The sequence below is a fragment of the Odocoileus virginianus genome, chromosome 7 (assembly GCF_023699985.2).
Source record: "Odocoileus virginianus isolate 20LAN1187 ecotype Illinois chromosome 7, Ovbor_1.2, whole genome shotgun sequence".
NCBI classification, from domain to species: domain Eukaryota; kingdom Metazoa; phylum Chordata; class Mammalia; order Artiodactyla; family Cervidae; genus Odocoileus; species Odocoileus virginianus.
In genome coordinates, this window is record NC_069680.1 from 60,366,976 (window position 1) to 60,386,986 (window position 20,011).

The 20,011-nt window shown below is 51.3% G+C and overlaps 1 protein-coding gene across 4 annotated transcripts in view; it reads left to right on the forward strand.

The window, feature by feature from the left end:
* The first annotated feature begins 10,853 nt into the window (after positions 1–10,853).
* PALD1 (phosphatase domain containing paladin 1) overlaps positions 10,854–20,011 on the forward strand; it is an 83,045-nt gene continuing 73,887 nt past the window's right edge. The window contains exon 1 of one of the 4 annotated variants that reach the window (XM_020877405.2): positions 10,854–11,132. The gene's annotated coding sequence lies outside the window, so the exon portion shown is untranslated. Of the gene's footprint in view, positions 11,133–11,198; positions 11,533–11,640; positions 11,816–13,039; positions 13,062–20,011 lie in introns of those variants that run through there. The other 3 variants (XM_020877409.2, XM_020877407.2, XM_070470769.1) reach the window with 3 other exon arrangements.

Sequence of the window (20,011 nt, forward strand, 5' to 3'; positions counted from 1 at the left end):
ACAACAGAGGGAGTGTGGAGGGGGAGGTGTCTGCCACTTCTGAGAAGCCTAACTCTAGGCCATTAGGACAAAGAAGGAAACTGGGTCAGGAGTGAGCTCCTCTTCTCTGGGGACAGTCAAGCAGAGACAGGGACCACTAGCCCTCAGAGATCTTGTATGGGGCGGTGGGGGGGGGGGTCCCTCTAGGTCTGGTCTCAGAGACTTCATGTCTTTAAGATATATTTATTACATCCATCATATTCCGATGGAGGATGGAGTGAAATTATGTGATATCTGGGGGTTGCTTTAAAATACTCCAGAAGGAAAACCAAAAGAGAAAAAAAAAAAAAGATAATGGTAAATGAAGAAAGTGTGGCAAAATCTTGATAATTGTCATATGTGATAGTGGGTATATAGGGTCGATTGTGCTGTTTTCTACTTTTGTGCATATATAAAGTGTTCAAAATGAAAATTTTAAATGACATTTATGAGGAAATTCCCTGGTGATCTAATGGTTAGAACTCTGCACTCTCACTGCTAAGGTCCCAGGTTTGATCCCTGGTCTTGGAACTAAGATCCCACTAGCTGCATGGCACATACAAAAAAGATATATGAAATTGACAATTATTAGACTTTATCATAGATGCCCAGGGTTAAAAAAAAAAAACAACAACTGTACCAAAGGATAGTGAGTGGAGGGCAGGGCTGCATCTCCTACCCAAGACTCCTGCTTCCCTTTCCCAGGCCTCGACTATCCTACAAGGCCTGAGCCCTCTTCCCAGCATCTTTGGTAGCCTTCCAGAGATTAACCCCATGTACACAAGATTATCAGCTGAGAATGGTTGTCATTATTTAAAAGTAGGATAACACATCCATGTGGAACAAAATTCAAATGCACAAGAAGGTATGCAGTCAAAAGTTTCCCTCCAGCTACCCAGTTCCCTGGAAAGAAAGTGAAAGTTGCTCAGTTATGTCTGACTCTTTGCAACTCATGGACTACACAATCCATTAAATTCCCTAGGCCAAAATACTGCAGTGGGTAGCCTTTCCCTTCTTCAGGGGATCTTCCCAACCCAGGGATTGAACCCAGGTTTCCTGCACTGCAGGCAGATTCTTTACCAGCTGAGCCACAAGGGAAGCCCTGCAATACTGGAGTGGGTAGCCTATCCCTTCAGCGGATCTTCCCTACCCAGGAATTGAACTGGGGTCTCCTACATTGCAGGCTGATTCTTTACCAACTGAGCTATCTGGGAAGCCCCAGATCCCTGGAGGTGACTAAAATCACCAATTTCTTATCTGTCCTTCAGAGACATTTAATGTACAGTTGACTCTTGAACATTGCAGAGGTTAGGAGTGTCCACCTACATGCAGTCAAAAATCGTAGTGTCATTTAATTTATAGCTGGCCCCTAGTGGTATCCCCTATTCTCCATCTCCAGATTCAACCAACCATGAATCTTGTAGTATGTATTCATGGAAAAAAAATCTGCATATAAGTGGTGCCCTGCAGTTCAGACCCCTGTTTCAATGGTCAACTGTAGTTTATGTGTGTAGGTACATATAGGCTGCTGCTGCTAAGTCACTTCAGTCGTGTCCGACTCTGTGCGACCCCATAGACGGCAGCCCACCAGGCTCTCCCTTCCCTGAGATTCTCCAGGCAAGAATACTGGAGTGGGTTGCCATTTCCTTCTCCAATGCATGAAAGTGAAAAGTGACAGTGAAGTCGCTCAGTCGTGTCCAACTCTTAGCGACCCCATGGACTGCAGCCCACCAGGCTCATCCATCCATGGGATTTTCCAGGCAAGAGTACTGGAGTGGGTTGCCATTGCCTTCTCTGGTGTATATAGACAACCCTCCATATCCACATGAGCTGATACTACTGTATATACAGCTGATATGGCTGTTACTATATAAGGGACTTGAGCATCTGCAGATTTTGATACCCAGTGGGTCCTGGAACCAATCCCCTTGAAGGACCATATCTATGCAGCTCCTTAAGTGCTAGAATATGAGACTCTGTCCTGCAAGTTTCTCTCCTCCCTCACCCCGTCTCTCCTTCCTTCTCACCTCAGCTGCAGAGTTGAGTAAATAATTTTCCTTAAAATATCATCATCAGTACATGCAAGGCCTTTCTCTTACATTGTCCTCTTTGTTTCATTTCCCCTTCATCGCATTCCTTTATCTCATAGGCACCCGTGGTAGCATGTCTGATAAACGTTTTTGCATAACGCACACATTCTCATTTAAAAAAAACAAACTGTGGTGATTTTTCTGTGTATGACTGTGGTTACTTTACATCAATGGGTATTGCATGGCTAATCCAGCTCTATTATTTTATCACAGGATACTGTGTTTTCAAGCTCATTTCACATTTCTCTGGGTGCACCTGGATTGTTGGGTGTTTCTGTTGAACGGGATTCTGTGGTTGGAATCTGCGTGACTTATCTATTCCCCTAGAGATGGATGCCAGGGCTGGCTCCAGCACCTGTCCAGACCACAGCACCCCCACTGTCTCTGTCAGTGTCCACTCCTGAACTTTGCTCCCAGCTCTAAAGATTATTTTCTGTAAGCCCACATACATCTGCCTCGTGTTTTCAAATATCCGTATGGCATTTCCAGTTTCCTGGATGTTCTAGAGTTTTTCTAGCCTGTCATCTCTTTGTCCACAGACTTTTCCTTGTTTCCAATCTTGCAGCATCTCAAACGAGGAATAACCTCTGTGGTTGTTAATCTGCCAGTAGTGTGGGCACATCTCTAGGCTAAATTCCTAGAAATGGAATTGCTGAGGTGCAGAGTCTGTGCATGTGACATGTGGACAGACGCTATCAAAAAGTGAGCGCATCCCTTTCCTATCCTCTTTTGGCAGGAAGATTTCTTTGAGGCTCAGAGAGGGTGGGTGACCTGGTTGGAAAAACAGCCTGTGAATTTTGGCATCAAGACTAGATCTCAGAAGGCTGGTTCTGGGCCAATTATCTTGCCAAGGCCAATTATCTAACCAGACTTCACTGGTTCCCATGTGTCCCAGGCTTTGGGGAGACTGGGATCTTCCCTGTAAGTCTGGGAGGTCTTGGCCTCTTCTGGAATGTTTCTGGTAAGCAAGACACCTCCCTGCCCACCAATCTGGTGAGGGGTCAGCCCAGGAGCTCTGTTCCTGGGGACCAGGATCTCGTCACCATACGAAGGCCTTGGGAAGACGCTGTCTGGCCGCTGTGGCTCCCTTGACCCCTGCCCCTCCCGCCCTCCCCTGCAGCATCTTCATAAATGGTTCTGTCAGAGTGAGACATCCTTGGGAGCCTGAGTGGTGTTGCTTGGATACAACTGGGCAACAGATCTGGGTTATTTAAGGGAGAGGAAGAGTGGGAGGGAAGGGGTGACAGCCTGTTTATTCAGGGATGGATGGTCTTCCTGCTGCAAGGTTTGGCAGACCCCCTTGCGCCCCCCCCATCCCACCCCGCCTCATTAGTTTCAGTGTCCAGGGCCTGGGATTCTGCAGTGAGACCCAGCACAAGGCCACTGGGCACTTCTTACTGATAGCAGTGGGGGAGGGGCTTCTCCGCGTTTGGGAGGCTCTAGAAGCAGCAGCAGCATGCAAGTAGGGGAGGGGGAGAAGGGAGGAGGTGAAGGCAGAGGGAGACACCTCGGAGGGGTCTTCTCTCCCTCTCTTTTTTAATATTTATTTTTTATTTACTTGGCTACGCTAGGTTTTAGTTGCGGCATATGAGATCTAGTTTCCTGACCAGGGATCAAACCTGGGCTGCCTGCCTTGGGAGCTCGGAGTCTTAACCACTGGACCATCAGGGAAGTCCTTGGAGGGGATCTTCTGATGATGCTAGCAGCCAAAACTACTGTTATGTTACTGAGCTTCTTCTTGGACAGCTAGTAAGGGCTTTAAATTTGTTAGTTCACCTAATCTTCTCTCTCTCTCTACCTAATCTTCTCTCTCTCTCTTTTTTTTTTTTAGCTCTACCACTTTATTGCTACCAACCCATCTCCCTCCACCCTCATGCACACATGCTCAGTCATGTAACCCCATGGACTGCAGCCCCCCAGGCTCCTCTGTCCGTGGACTTTTCCAGGCAAGAATACTGGAGTGGGTTGCCATTTCCTTCTCCATAGTTCACCTAATCTTAAGTGAAGTTGCTTAGTTGTGTCTGACTCTTTGTGACCCCATGGACTGTAATCTACCAGAGGAAACTGGTGTGGGATTTTCCAGGCAAGAGTACTGGAGTGGGTTGCCATTTCCTTCTCTAGAGGATCTTCCTAACAGAGGGATCTAACCCGAGTCTCCTGTGGTGGATGTGCGGAGTCTCAACCATTGGACTGCCAGCGAAGTCCCAATCCTCATTTTCTAGATATGGAAACAGAGGTTCAGAAAAGCTCAGAAACTTTCCTGAGTTCATATAGCTCAGAAGTGGCAGAACTGGAATTCAAACTCAAGTCTGATGCCAAAGTCAAAACAGAGCTCTTTACATCACTGAGGTGGTAGGACATCCACTTCCACTCTGAACTAACCCAGTACCCCAGTTCCCACTCCACCCTGCAGGAAACACATCATTTTGAAATATCAGTTTACTGGTCTGCCTGCCCTACAGACCTGTGAGCACCTCTGGCAAAGTGGGGTCTTCTCCCTGAGCCCAGGTTCAGGCACATAGTAGGTACTCAACATTGCTGCTTGGAGCTCAGATGCTTGAGCAGCTCACCTGAGGCAAATCCTCACTCTCTCCCTGATAGCCTTTGGGGGACCAGAAGACAGTGTCCTGTCACTGAGCCTTCTCTACTCCCACTGAACAGACCCAGAGCCTTCAGCATTTCCTGGGGCTGGGCTCCAGATCTCTACTGTGTGGTCTTGCTGGGAGTCAGCACCCATGTTCCCCGGGCAGGTGTGACCTGATCAGCAGGCATCTACAGAGGTGTAGGGTAGGGTGGTGAAGGCTGCTAGGTATCTGTCCCTGTGTGACTTGGGAAGGAAAGAAGTTAACTCTTTCCAGTGCCCCAACTTTTCAAGGTTACAGCTTCAACTGGGCTGGGCTGAACTGTGCGGGGAGGTGGAAGTAGGGAGCTGTGGCTTGGGAAACGGGGAAAGACAAGCCAGCTGAGCTGTGCAGGGGGACAGGTCAACACATGCGTGGGTCCTGGGCTTGCGCTGTAGTCAGCACTGTCCCCTCATCCTCCTCTGAACCCCAGTGCAACCTTACACTTTGTGGAACATTATCACAGCCTGCCTTCAACCACGGTTATCCATCTAATAACGATGAGTACAAAAGCTACTCTGTACCAGGCCAGTGCTAAGTACTTTGAAGTTGTCATCCCATTTAGGTTCCTCAACCAACCACTAGCTCAGGTGATCGAGGAATACATCATGGGCTACCTGAGGGTTAGAGATTCCCATCATTTCCAAAGCGGCCCCACCAGTACACTTTTCTTTACTATTCTATTGTATTATCTTCTTCCTAGCTAAGTCACTTAGGAATGATCTTGCTTCTGTTGTTATTAATATTTGTTTCTTTATTGTATCCCCTATCCCCACTCTACTAAAATGTCAGCCTCATGAAGGCAGAACCTTGTCTGCCTCATTCACTGCTCAAGGCCGAGGTTTTGGAATATAGAAGGGGCTCTGTATATGTTTGTTGATTGACAGTGAATGAATGGGATATCTGTTGAATGGATGAACCAGGATTCTTTCTCCCTTTTCTCTCTTTTTCTTCTGATGGAGCACTCTCCTTGTAATACTTGAGAGGAATGTTCTGGAGATAGAATCACCCTCCTTCCACTTGTCCTGGGCTCTCTTTAGTCAGGCTCTGAGTGGTGCTGGGGTAGGCCTCCAGGTTCTCTTGCCCTTGGGACCTTATTGTTCTCTGAAGCGTTTTCGAACTGCAGGTCAGAGATAACATCTGTTTTGTACACTGTAATCAGTAAAAATGGAAAGAAATAGGATAGGATAGATTAGAAAGTATCAGCATGCATCACATATAGTAAAGCTAAGCATTTTTAATATATTTATGTCTCTGTGTAGCTGACTGTCCCAAAGTAAAAAAAAAAAAAAAATATATATATATATAGTACATAGATATGTGTATATATATTTGTATGTATATATATATGTATAATTGATTTACAATATTGTGTTGGTTATAGGCCATGATAATCTTGTGTTAATACAGCAAAGTGATTCAGCTATATATATGTTTTTTTTTTCAGATTCTATCCCACTATAGGTTATAAGATGTTGAATATAGTAGATCCTTGCTGCTCATTTATTGTATGTAGTTTGAATTTGTTAAGCCCATATTCTTAACTTGTCCCTCTCTCCCCACCACTCCCCACCATAGTTTGTTTTCAATGTCTGTGAGTCTGTTTCTGTTTTGTATATAGGTTCATTTGTATCATGTTTCAGATTCCATGTATAAATGGTTTGTCTTTTTCTGACCTAAGTATAACATTCCATCCACATGGCTGCAAGTGGCAATTGTTCATTCTGTTTTATGGCTGAATAATACTCCATTGTATAAGTGTACATCTTCTTAAGCCAAATGTTTTTTTTTTTTTTTAATTTTTTGAGTTTATATTATGATGGTGCTAGGTCTTTGTCGAGCTCCCCAGGTGGCTCGATGATAAAGAATCCGCCTACCCAAACAAGAAATGCAGGAGACTCTGGTTCAATCCCTGAGTCGGGAAGAGGGATTCCTCTAGAGGAGGAAATGGCAACCCACTCCAGGATTCTTGCCTGAAAAATTCCATGGACAGAGGAGACTCATGGGTTACAGTCTACGGGGTCGCAAAAAGTCAAGCACGACTGAGTGACAGCACGCACGTACGGGTCTTCATTGTTGTAGTGACCGGGACTTCTCTACTCGTGGTGCAAGGGTTTAGTTGCTCCACAAGTTGTGGGATCTTCCTGTACCAGGGATTGAACCCGTGTCCTCATACTGGCAGGAAGATTCTTAATCTCTGGACCATGAGGGAAGTCCCTAAGTGTGTGTTGATGGGCACTTGAGTTGTTTCCATGTCTTGGCTATTGTAAACTGTGCTGCTGTGGACACTGGGGTGTGTGTATCTCTTCAAATTAGAGTTTTCATTTTTCTGGATTTATACCCTAAAATGTATTTCTTACATTGAATCCCTGTCAAAAAAGTTTGAACCTAGTGTGTGAATTTGGGAGGTAGGCGATGCTATCCTTGGACCTAGACCCAAAGGAAAGCCAACCAATGAAATTAATAATCCTGCTGATAATTATTAATATAATGTCAATTATTGGCCATGTATCCTGTGCCAAGCAGGAGTGCTCAGGTCCCAGCTTCCTGCACGGAGGTGAGGGGGAAGGAGTCTGGAGCAAACCAAGATCCTGGGAACAAGGAAGGCTGTCTGGAGGAGGAAGAACCTGAACTCAGCCTCGAAGAACCCCTTGGTTCTGGCAGGTTTGGGACTGGGTCAGAGTGTGAGTTCAGGTGGCAATAATAATAATGATAACAATAGATTCAGTCAGTGAGCTCCGGCCGAGTGCGAGCTCCGCCTGAGTGCCAGGCACTCCTTTAATCTTCCAGACATTTTCTGGAGGCATGAATAGCTCTTCATACCATTTTACAAACAAGGAAAGGAAGACTTGGAGAAATATGGTGACTTTTACGGTAGGGGTCTCATGGTGGTAAAACTGCCAAGGTTAGGTCCAGGGCAAGTCAGCTCTCCTTAGAGCCTAGGTCTTTCAGCCTTGCACTGCAGAGGGAAGGGCCTGAACAACTGAGGACTGCTGGATGCTGGTGGTTAGACAGTGGGCCTGGAGGGGCAGCCAGGGCAAATGGGAATGGTTCTGTGTTGGGGCTCAGAGACTTCCTGGCTCTCAGGGAAGAATGCAGGTTCCAAGACACCTGTCCTGGACGGCCCATGTGGGTCCCAGTCTTGGCAACAAGGGGGAGCAGAGCCAGAACAGCACCGTCCCTGACTTTGTCCATTCCCTGGGCCGAGTGTACTCCAGCCTGTGGCGGGCTTGGCGCGCAGGGAGGAACAGAAAGAGCAGTAGGGCCTGTTTCTTATCTTTTGTCAAGTCTCATCTCTGTTGATTTGAACTCAGCTCCTCTGCTTTCCGGCGAATTGTTTCTGCCTGTCAGGAAATAATTCTTGGCTTGAGTGTTCCCACAAGGGAACTGGATGTTTGCACAGCTTATGGTTCTTTGCAGGGACTGAACTTGGGACTTGCTTGCTTGGGCAGAGGGGCTGTGGATGGCCACTGGTGATTCTCTTGGAAGCGTGAGTAATGGGGTGGCTTACTATCCTCTGCAGTTGCAGCTTGCCTGCTTTCGGATGGCGGTGAGTCTGTGTGTGTGCTACACTTGCCCACATACACACTCACGCTCACTTGGACATCCACACTCACGCCCACTAGACATACCCACACAAACATGCACATTCTCATTCACATCTCTGCAAACATACATGAGCAACACAAGTATGTATGTGTGGATACACGTGTTCACATGCAAGCACACAGTTATTGCAGGGCTACCACTTTAGATGATAAGGGGGTGTTCTGGGTGTTTGTGCATCTGGGGGTGGGTGGTGACAGTGATGGTGGGGGTGCCAGGTGAGTAAAGGTGGGTCTTGAGCCATCTAGTTTCTGAGATACTGTTCTGGGACCACTGATCCTTTATCAGGGGACATTTGGGCTTCTGCTCTGAGCGTCCAGACCACTCGGGGGGCTTCTGTGGCAGTTTGCACTGAGAGTGCTGGCTCAATTGATGCTTCCCTTCTGCCTGGGGTTGGAGAGCGAAGTCAGAGTGGCTCCTTGTGGGTATGCCTAGGGCTGCCATGTCCTTTTCCTTTTTCTCTTCTTCAACATTCAGTCCCCGTCCCCCTCCCAGGTGCCAGGGGTAGGAGGTGGGGAAGGAAGAAAGCCTGCAGACTCTCTTGTGGCTGGGGGGAACCCCTAGGATGCTGCTCTGAGCAGGGACTTGGCAGAACCTTAGAGGCTGAGGGTGGATTGGTGAGGCTGGACACTGTGGTCTGGACACCATCTGTACTTGACTCTGAGATAATCTCGAAACCCTCATCCTTTTACTTCTGGGGTCTATCAGCTGAGCCCGGAGGCTCTCTATAGGAGCCAGAAGGGCTATAGTTCTGGCTCTTCTGGGGACATCTCTGTCCTGGGCTTTTTGTTTGATTCAACAAGAACACCTACTGTGTGCATGGTGAACACGAATGAATGACCAATGTGCCAGGCACTGTGCTAGGGACCAAAAGACAGTTCAGAGATGGACTTTTATCCTCCAGGAGCCCAGTCTAGAGAGGCAGCCAGCCACAGATCCCAGCACCTGAGGGAGGAGGAGGGATGTGTGTGCATGTGTGTATGTGTATAGGTGTGCACTGAAGCACAGCCTTAGTACACAAGCGCACCCCTACCAAGGTCCTTGCTGCAAGGGGACATTATCCTGGAACTCAGCACCCTCCACCTGATGCAAAGTCTGGAAAAGATTTTGATGCTGAGAAAGACTGAAGGCAGGAGGAGAAGTGGGCAACAGAGGATGAGATAGTTGGATGGCATCACCTACTCAATGGACATGAGTTTGATCAAACTTCAGGAGACAGTGAAGGACAGGGAAGCCTGGCGTGCTGCAGTCCATGGGGTTGCAACATGGACTTACATGTTTAGTTGGTCGCAACAACTTTGTACATGACTTAGCGACTGAACAACAGCAGCAGCACCCTCAGAATGGCAGGGCATCAGCTGGGGAATCTGCGGGGGGGGGGGGGGGGTGGAGGCGGGGGTTGGGCAGAAGAGGAAGGAAGGGAGCAGTGCCTAAGGATGGAGTTATGGTGTGCCACGCGCCACACCAGGTTATCACACACGCCAGCTCCCTGACTTGTCAACACTTCTTTGAAGGAGGATGGGCTGTGTCCTCTGGCTGAGGAACTTGAAGACAGATTACGTCACAGACCACAGAGGCACTAAGGTATGTACCAGCCCGAGCCTTGCTCTACTGGTCTCTGAAGGTAGGTCTGCTTCCTAAGGCCACTCGTGGGCTTCCTCTGCTCCTCTCCACTTCACACACCTTGCATGGGACAGGAGGAAGCCTACGCATTAAAAGAGGGGTAATAAAAGTGGTCATCTCATAGAATCATCCAGTGAAGTGCTTGAGACCTAGGTGCTGGAGGCCTGGTAAGAGCACCATAAATAACAGCCATTCCTCGTGTCTTTGTTCTTAGGGCTCACAGGGGCTGCATGTCCCTCTCCTAGCCCGTGCCTTCTGGCCTGACTTTGGAGAGAGGGCAGGCCTGCACTGCCTTCATCACTGGGCAGACCTGGACTTCACTGACTCCCGCTCCATCCCTGATTGTGGGCCAGGCAGGTAGCGACAGGTGAGGAAGGCCCAGGTCCCCAGTGCAGGCCAGAAAGAAGGGGGAAGTGACTCACTAACCACAACAAATTTCGTCTCCCTCAGAAAAACAGCGGTGAGAGAGTGAACGCACGTGGGTGCCCTTGGGGGCGCGCACCAGCGGAGGGCTGGCAGGGACTGCTGGGGCGTTCGGATGGGCTGGGCTGGACTGCCTCCCCCTGTCAGCAGAGGCGGAGACAGGCCCTCCTGGGGGTTAGGATTGTGCCTGTCACTGCGGGGACAAAGGGACCTCTCCCCTTGCGAAGTTTCTGCCGGGTTCTTCCCTTTTTGTCTCCGGGTACTGAGGGTGTCCAAGGTTTGGGAGAAGCCCAGCCCTGAGCGGACAGTCTGCTCTTTAACGGCTCAGCCGTAGACTCCAGTGGCGGCGAGGTCCAGAGAGAGCAGTCGCCTAGCTCAGGTTGCACAGCACCGCGAGGATTCTTCCGGCGCCCGCCGAGGCTTGGCTCGGCTTTAAAAAGCAGAAAGCGGCGAGGGCCCGCCGATCTCCCGGGGAGCTGGAGTCTGGGCGGGGGTGTGGCGCCGAGAGCTTTTGCTTCTTTCTCCTGCCAGGGAGGCTGGATGGAGGGTTTGGGCTTCTTCCAGAAAGAGCCGAACTCTTGACAAGGGAAGCGGAACTGGTTTCCCAGGCAGTCTCCCCCGCCCCAAACTTTTCCTCCGAAGCGGAGGGTGGGCTGACGGAGGGAGGAAGCCGGGCCGAAAAAGGTGGGGCCAGCCGTTCCCTCTCCGCCAGGCAGCAGCGGCTCTGGAATGCCAATCCGGACGCTGCTTGGTGAGTGTGTCTTTAAATCCGAGACCCCCGCCCCCTCGGCGGCTGGGGCCGGGGCTCTGGCTGGCTGGGCGACGGCGGGCGCGGTGATTGGCGGCCCCGCCGGGTCCGCCCTCGGCGTGGGGGTCGCGGGGCACCCGGAGCCGAGCTGCGCGCTCCGGCTGGGGTGCGCGGCTGTCTACCGGGCGAGCGCGGCCTCCTGCGCTTGTGCCCTCGCCTCGTCGCGCCCGGCCTGCCGGCCTCCGGAGCCGCCTCTACCCACGGATGGGCTGGGGAAGTTGGGAGGAGCGAGCCGGAGCCAGTACCCGGCGCGAGCCGCCGCTGCCTAACTCGGCGCCCGCAGTTCGGGAGCCGCGCGCCTGCCGCAGGAGCGCGGATGCCCCCCGGAGCCACGGGCTGGCAGGTACCGACGCGTCCGGACCCGCGGCGGGCGAGGGAGGTCTGATGAGGGACTCTTCTGGGCACCCCCGGGCCAGGGCTGCTCCGACCACCCACTCCCCATTCCCTAGATCACAAGCCTCCCTGGGCTCTGTGGAGAGGAGAGATCCTGGCCCCTCCCACCGAAACCCGCACGGGATCGGTGCATGGGAGAGAAGCGGAACCACACATATCAAACAGGTTATTGAGTCGTTCTGTCTGTCCGGCTGGGCTACGCACTTTGTCCAGGAGCTTTCTCTCCGACTGCGGTTAGTGGGATGGCGACACCTCCACCCTTGATGGCTGGTCCTCGGGCGAGACCTGAAAGCTGGGCTTCCCGTGCAGCTGCGGCGAGGCGAGCCGTCTCATGTTCCACACCTGAGGTCCCTGGGCTCCTCTTTAGGCATTTGAGGTCTATGGAACCGGGAAGAGTCCAGAGATCCCAATGGGTGCAAGCTTTGATGTTGGGCCCCATCTAGTTCTTTCCTTCTGTAGGCCTGAGTCTCCCAGGGGAGCCCCTTTTTCATCTTCAAAGGTTTTTCTTGAAGGGGCAGGAGGCCTGTCAGAAAGCAGAGTGCAGTGTCAGGATGACTGCTGCCCTGGACTCTTAAAAGCAGCCAGGACGGTTGGAACATGTTATTACCTCTTAGGGAGTCAGAAATGGGAAGAAAAGCTCCCCTGACTTCAGGAAGCTTCCAGCTTCTTGCTCTCTCCACCAGAGTTCCAAGCAACAACTCCTTGGCTTCCTGCAGAGCAACCTGGACCCAGTGACTGAGCATCTCTTAAATGCCAGGCACTGGGCTCTGCCAAGAAGGATGGGGTGGTGGAGGGAGTTGGAGGGTTCTCCCCTTAGGTGGCTTTGCCCCACGGGTTTGGCCAGGTGGGGGGCGGTGAGGGAGGTGGGACACAAGGCATAAACACAGAGAAATTTCGTTACTATAGGGTTTCCATACCAGTCCTGGACTAATAGTAACAGTGGAAATACCAAGAGAATACACATGATTAATTGCTGAATGAGTGACACAGGCTGTAATTGCCAGGGAAGCTGGGATGCAATTCTCATGCAGCCATGCAAATATGTTAGAAATATTCTTGTTCTGCCTCCATACCCCTCCTTTCTGATTACCCTGCTGCTTAGGACCTCTCACCACCTCCAGGGACTGGGAGCAACAGGAGTGTGTCCCAGCCCCACTCCCAGTTTTTTTTTTTTTTTCTGCTGACTGAAGCTATTCCGGACTTCAGGAGAAGTATGTTTGGTTTCTGGAGTCAGGCTGACCATAGGACCTTCTTAGCTTCCTTGGGGCTTTTGAGGTTTGGGGTCTAGATCCAGTCTTACAGGAGGAAGTCCTCACTTCCTTTCTGAAGAGCCTCTGTCTCTGGGGGCTGGGATGAGCTTGGCAGGCTGGAGCCAGACACTGTTTCCTGTGAGTGCAGACGGACAGTCTTCCTCTCACTGGCCATTGGGGTTGGAATTGGGGTGTTGGAAGTGGACAGGCCCGGCAGAACTGGCTTGAGGTTAGTGGTACCTGGGGCATCTCTGACCTCACCTCTGAGGTTCTCCTGTGCCTTGGGCTCTGCTCCCTCCCCCATCATGCCTGGCGAGATGTCCTGGAACACTTTGCAGAGGTGGCAGTGAACTCGTGCCTGTGGCCTTGGACACTGTTCTGGGAGTGGGAGTTGCTGAGCTTACCCTTTAGCCCTTGGCCGGCACTGTGAGTACTTGGGTGAATACATACCCACCTGCCTCCAAACAGGTGGCGCCCACGGGGTCACCCAGGAACAGGTGGGGAATGCTGGCGTGGCAGAGATGTGTGTGAACATGCTCAGGTTTATAGCTACGTGGGCTGGGATGGTGAGGAACTGATACAGTGGACATGAGAGCAGACAAAGGAAGACAGTGGAGGTGGGCAAGCAACTCAGGGCACAGACACGTGCAGGGGCAGACAGTGTGAACACATAAGCGGGGACAACGAATGGGCTGCAGATACTGCATGGACAGATCTATGCCATCATGGAGACTTGCCTGGCACAAGTGGACAGATGTATTGGTGGGCTCAGAGGAGCACAGACAGGGATGTGAGCTGACATTCACTGACGAGAGACATGGAGCCACATGGATGTGACTTGCTCCCTGGGCACACATGGAGTTGGCTGTGAGCACTTGGAACTCAGACACTTAGACCTGCTGAGTCACCTGGCAGCAGAAGGCAGAACACAATTAGAGGTGGGTACCAAGAACTGTGGTGCTGGAGAAGACTCTTGAGGGTCTCTTGGACAGCAGGGAGATCAAACCAGCTAATCCTAAAAGAAATCAACTGATACTGAAGCTGAAACTCCACTACTTTGGCCCCCTGATTTGAAGAGCTGACTCATTGGAAAAGACCCTGATGTTGGAAAAGACTGAGGTCGGGGGGAGAAGGGAGTGACAGAGGATGAGATGGTTAATGGCATCGTCGATTCAATGGACATGAGTTAGAGCAAACTCCAGGAGATAGTGAAGGACAGGGAAGCCTGGCGTGCTGCAATCCATGGGGTCACAAAGAGTTGAACACAACTTAGTGACCAAACAGCAACAACCAAGGTGTAGTCCAAGGCAGGCACTGTTGAGTCATTCCTGTGATTCTGTGAAAGTTGACTTTGGGTTAGTGGCAGTGCAGGAGCTGAGTGGTGTGGCTTCATTTCTAGACTCCTGCTTTGGGGTTTGGAGATCCCAAAGGGCTCAGTATCCTCTGTTTAACCCTGAGAATTCTTTGACCTCCCTATTCCCTAAGTTGCGGGGCAGGGTGCATGCCTTAAGCACTGGCAAGGGCTCCTTGAACTTTGAGGTTCATCTCCTCTGGGTCTGCAGAACTTCTGAAGTTAGACCGTGCGGCCAGGGTAGGGGAGCAACCTGCTGGGGACTGTCCTTCTTGGCCCAAACCTGAGGGTTTCTTGCAGGGAAGGGACAGTCCCAGCAGGGGAGAGAAAGAGTAGACTTGCAGTTGGATCTTTGGTGAGACCTTTGCTACTAGTGTGGACTCCCCCTCCCCCAAACCCGGGACTTGTTCAGGGAAGGGCCCCGCCCCACCATTTGGCTATGGCCCAACCTGGAGATGGGAGATACAGCTGACACTAACTCACTGTGTTACCTGGGCGAGTTACTCAATGTCTTAACTAACTCATCTTTAAAGTGCAACCCCTCATCTTTAAATGGGGCCAGTAACCCCTCACCCTTGGGGTGCGGTGAGGATTCAGTGTGAGTGGAAAGTGTGTGGCCGAGGGTCTGGCACAGAGAGAGCACTGTTGGTGGAACTTTGGTGACTGGACTTGCTTTGTGGCCAGGACTCCCCAGGGCTGGTCAGCAGCCAGGTGGCCAAGCCCTGGGAGGGTGAGCAGACCAGCACCTCTGATTTGCTCCCAGCCCTGTGGGACCGCTCCACGCTTGCAGGAGGCAAGCTCTATGAAGCTTGGGCCTGGCCTGCTGGCCTCTGGGAGGGGAGCCAGTGGTTTGCTAAGAATAGCCCCAAATTATGCCTCCCAGTGGACAATTGTGTACCTCCTCAGTCTGGGCCAAGGGGCTGGCAGATGGGCCTTTTGTGTTTCTTGTAACTGGCACTCATCTCAGGGATGAGCCTGGGAGCAGCAGGCTGGATCTGGGCAGAGGCCTTGCTGTTCTTCCTGTCTTCTGCTGGGACCGGGGAAAGAGAAGGCCCAGGGAGAACTAGCTTTTAAAATCCCTGAGTTCCTCCTCCACTCAGAGCTTGTCCTGACAACTGACTGTCTTCATACCTCCAATACATCTTAGTGATTAAGATTACTAGGTCCGGAACCAGACCACTAGGGTCTGAATTTTGGCTTCCTCTCTCACTGGCTCTGTGGCATTGGGCAACTCACTTAACTTCCCTATGCCTGATTCCCTTGTGTAACAGGATTAATAATAGTAATGCCCTTAGAAGAATGCCACAAAGATGAAAGGAGGTAGCATATGGAGTGCCCTCGCGGTAATGTGTGGCTCATAGTAAGTGCTCCGTAAACATTCGGTGCTGCTATTACCATGATTACAGTGATCTCAGCAGAGCGACAGGCCTGTGAAGCCACAGAGGCCGGGCTGTTTGCACAGTGCCTCAAGGTGGGAGGGCGCTGGGATGCTATCTTGGTTCCAATTCCTGGCCTTTCATGCCCCAGGTTCAGTGTGAGGTGCAGGGGACCAAACTTGAGTGAGACTCGGTCCCTGCCAGATGAGAGAGGCACCTGGGTACCTTCTACCACTGGTACCTTCTGGGGCCCTGTCTGCTGTGGTTGGAGCTGGAGGGAGGGAAGGGCTTGCCTGGGTGCGAGGTAATGCTTCAGGTGGGCTTTGAAGGGTGGCCAAGGGTTTGCAAGGATGAGCAGGGCTTCCCAAACAGAATGAGCAGCCCCTGCAGAGATGTGGCATCGTGGCATTTTTAGGGAACTTGAGCAGATCCACAGACCTGGGGTGGGGCCCAGGCTCAGCATTCCTGGCCTGTGATCTGCTGTCCCTCCCACACTGGGCTCAGAGGCAGTCCTGGCCTCCCTTTTAGTACAAGAGAGGCCTCGAGGCCCCTCGTTTTACTTTAAGGAATTGCTTTTGCTGTCTGTCTCCCCATTCTCCAGGGGACCTCCCTGGCCTCTAATGAATGCCTGCCAGCCCTCCTTGTGTGTGCGTTGGTTGTTCAGTCATGTCCTACTCTTTGCGACCTCAGGGACTGTAGCCTGCCAGGCTCCTCGGTCCATGGGATTCTCCAGGTGAGAATACTGGCGTGTGTAGCCCTTCCCTTCTCCAGGAGATCTTCCCCACCCAGGGGTTGAACCCCAGTCTCCTGCATTGCAGGTGGATTCTTTACCATTTAAGCCACCTGGGAAGCCCTGCCAGCTCTCCCTGGGGCCCCTCATTTTTGAGCTGGGGGCTCCAGACTGCCCCCATTGCAGCATCAACATGCCTGTTTTTGCTCTTAGCTGAGATGCCTTTAGGTTAACAGATCCCCTTTCTCAGGAATAACTGAGGCCTTTGAAACCTCTCCTAAGGAGTGAATGTCTAATAGTGGAATTCCTGGACCTTGGAAGTTGTTTTATTTTCTGTACCTGACGTGTGTACTGGATTTTCAGCCCCTGCTTGGGCTGGAGCTGAAGCACGCTGATGAAGGAGAGACATGGGGCATCTGGGGTTACCTCCATGCCCATGGCAGGCAGTAGGGAGCATCTGGGAACTGGGTGTGCCGCTCCTGACCCTGTGGGCTCCCAGGGAGCAGGGCTTTTGGAAATTCCAAGCGGAGGGAGGGTGTGGTGCTAGGACGGCTGTGGGTCCATGGCTGGGCTTCCCGCCCTTGCCCATGAGAAACAGGCCCCACTGCCAAGAGGCTGGTGCAGGGGCATTTAGGGGGGAGAGAAGTGGGTGCCCTCAGACGACCCTGGGCTTTGCCGGCCTCTGCATGCTGCTGGGCCCTAGGCTCTGCATGTCTGCAGGCAGTGGCCTCTCTCCGGGCCCTCCCTAGAGTGGAGGACAGGACCTCTGGGTGTTTTTGAAGATTCTGTTTAGAAAGCATAGAGGGGAACCTCTCCTCCTCTTTTCTTTTCCTGCAGAGCTCAGGAAGGCGTGAATCCCTCTCCTGCCAGTCACAAAGAGGCTGGTGGATATGTCTGCTCTGACTGCTGTCCTGTAGTTGCTGAGTCCTTTTCCTGGGTCCCTGAGGTTGGTGCTGACCCCTCATCTCCCTAGGGCCCTGATTGGCAGGGCCCAGAAGACCTCATCCAGCCTGGATCTGATTGGGCCCATCCCCACCCCCATCCTGGCTTCAGCCTTGGTTTGACCACTTTCTTGCTGATGCTCGGTCCCTGCCATAGCTGCAGCCCTGTCTGTTGAAGTTCACAGCCTTTGAGAGTCCCTGCAGGTGCCCCTGGCTCACTCCGGGGCCTGTGGAGACGCTCTGGTTTTCAAATGCCCCAGAGAAAAAGACCCAGAGCCCTCCCTGGAGGTAGAGGCCCAGCATGGCCTTCTGGGGAAGTCCGGAGCAGCTCTCTCATCTCTCCTGGGCTCTCAATCAGGTCTGAGGTGCAGGCGGATAAACCCAGGACTAGCAGTTGACTGCTTCCTCTGAGCCCAGTTTTTCCATCTTCAAAATGGGCATAATAATTTTCCTTGTCTACTTAAAAATGGAAAAAAAAATTGAGGTATAATTCACTTGATGTACAATTAACCATTTTGAAGTACAGCTTACAGTGGCATTGAGTTTATTCACAATGTTGTGGCACCACCTCCATCAAGTTCCAGGACATTTTCATCACCCCAAGGGAGACCCCTTCCCCATTAAGTGCTGACTCCTTTCCTCCTGCCTCACTGAAGTTTTATTGAGGTGTGCATACCATACATTCACCCACCCTACAGGTGCAGCTGGCTTGAGTGTTGGTGAATGTCATGGGCATGCAGCCCCCACCCCAGTCAAGTGTGGGAATGCTTCCATCACCCAGAAGTTTTCTGGGGCTCCCCTGCAGCCAGTAGTTACTCCCATGCCTGGTCCCAGGCCACTTATCTCCTGTCACTCTGGTTTTGCTTTTTTCTAGATTTTCATGTAAGTGGACTCATCTAGTTAATAGATATTTTTAAAAATTCTGCCTATTTTATTCAACATGATTTTTTTTTTTTTCAATTTATTTTTGGCTGCACGGGGTCTCTGTGTGGGCTTTCTCTAGTTGCAGTAAGTGCGGCCTTCTCTGTATCATCTGTGGTGCCTGGGCTTCTCATCGCAGTGACTTCTTTTATTGTGGAACAGGGCCTCAAGGTTCGAGGGCTTCAGTAGTTGTGATGCTGGAGCCTAGGTGCCCCAAGGCATATGGGATCTTCCCAGACGGGGATTGAATCCTTATCCCTTACACTGGCAGGCAGATTCTTTTTGTTTTTAATTAATTTATTTTTTATTGAAGGATATTTGCTTTACAGAATTTTGTTGTTTTCTGTCAAACATCAACATGAATTAGCCGTAGGTATACATATATCCCCTCCCTTTTTTATCTCCCTCCCAATCCCACCTCTCTAGGTTGATACAGAGCCCCTGTTTGAGTTTCCTGAGCCATACAGCAAATTCCTGTGGGCTATCTATTTTACACATGGTAATGTAAGTTTCCATGTTACTCTTTCCACACATCTCACCCTCTCCTCCCCTCTCCCCATGTCCGTAAGTCTGTTCTCTATGGCAGGCAGATTCTTAATCAGTGGACCGCCAGAGAAGTCCTCAACGTGATGTTCTCAAGTGTCATGTCATGTGTTCTGGGAGTGTAGTCCTTTTTTCGCTGCTGGAGATGTATCCCAGTGTGTGTAGGGCCCATAGCTTGCTTACCGAGTTCCCGGCGGATGGATGTCTACCCTGCTTTTGAAAATGTTTTCGGTAAAAAAAAAAATTAAGTAGTTATCTTTACAAAGGATTCGGGCAGTAGCTTCCTAGAGAGAGGGAGTGAAATGTGAAAGCCCTTCCCTTCCTTCCTTCCTCTCTTGGCCCGAGGCATCTCTGTCAGCAGTTTGTGGGGATCCCCCAGTCATCTTTTCCGTGCCTCTGTGTGCATTTGTGTAGTTTTTATTTGGGGACACAGACAGAATTGCACTTGGTCCATGGCTCTGGGGCCCACTTCTTCACTTAGCGCTTTGTCTTGGGAGTGTTGCCAGCACAGTTATCCAAGTCCTACACCTTCCCTGGGAGCCATCCCTGAGCTGAGGGCCCAGAGCTGGGGGTCCTGGGCCAGGCAAACAGGTGTCTACTCCTCCCCCTCTTCTGGCTCCAAGCTGGGGCTCGATCAGCCTTTGGGGGAGACAGAATGAAGGCTTTGTGGAGGTGGTCGATTCCAGGCAGGTTTCTAGAGGAGGAAGGCATTGGGACAAAAGGGGTCAGCCTGTTATGGGTAGACGTGCACTCCCGCTGGCTTCACCAGGCCTCCTACGCAGCAGCTGCCAGCAGGGGCTTCCTCTTCCTTCTCTGTGAAGTGTCGCTGGAAGGGATAGGCCGAAGGAGAGGGAGGTTTGCCGGGTGGACAGAAGATGGACTGAGGCCTCTTCTTGTTGCAGCAGAGTCGCCCTTGCTGAGGCTGGCTGCAGGCAGCATGCTCGGACAGGGACGCTCTACTGCGCTGCTGGCTCTGCTGGGCGTGTGTGGGTGGAGGGCGGGGATGGCAGCTGCCTCCCCAGGAAGGGGGGCTGCCTGTGCTCCTGCCTCCGCCCAAATCCCAGCCAGTTGGGTCACTGAGGTGCTGAATCTTTATTCTCATGCATCCTCCCTTGACGCTGCCTTTGATGTATACAAGAATCACATTCCCTGCATACTTAGGGACTTTGGTTGTATTCATTGTTTTTCAGTTTTTCGCAGTTTAGTAATTCAAAACAGTGCCTTTAAACTGTTCAGGAGGTAGGAATCCTGAGTTTTGGTGTCCTAGGGCAGCCACCTGCTCACCCAGGGAGGGCTTAGCTTGTGACTTAGGGTTCC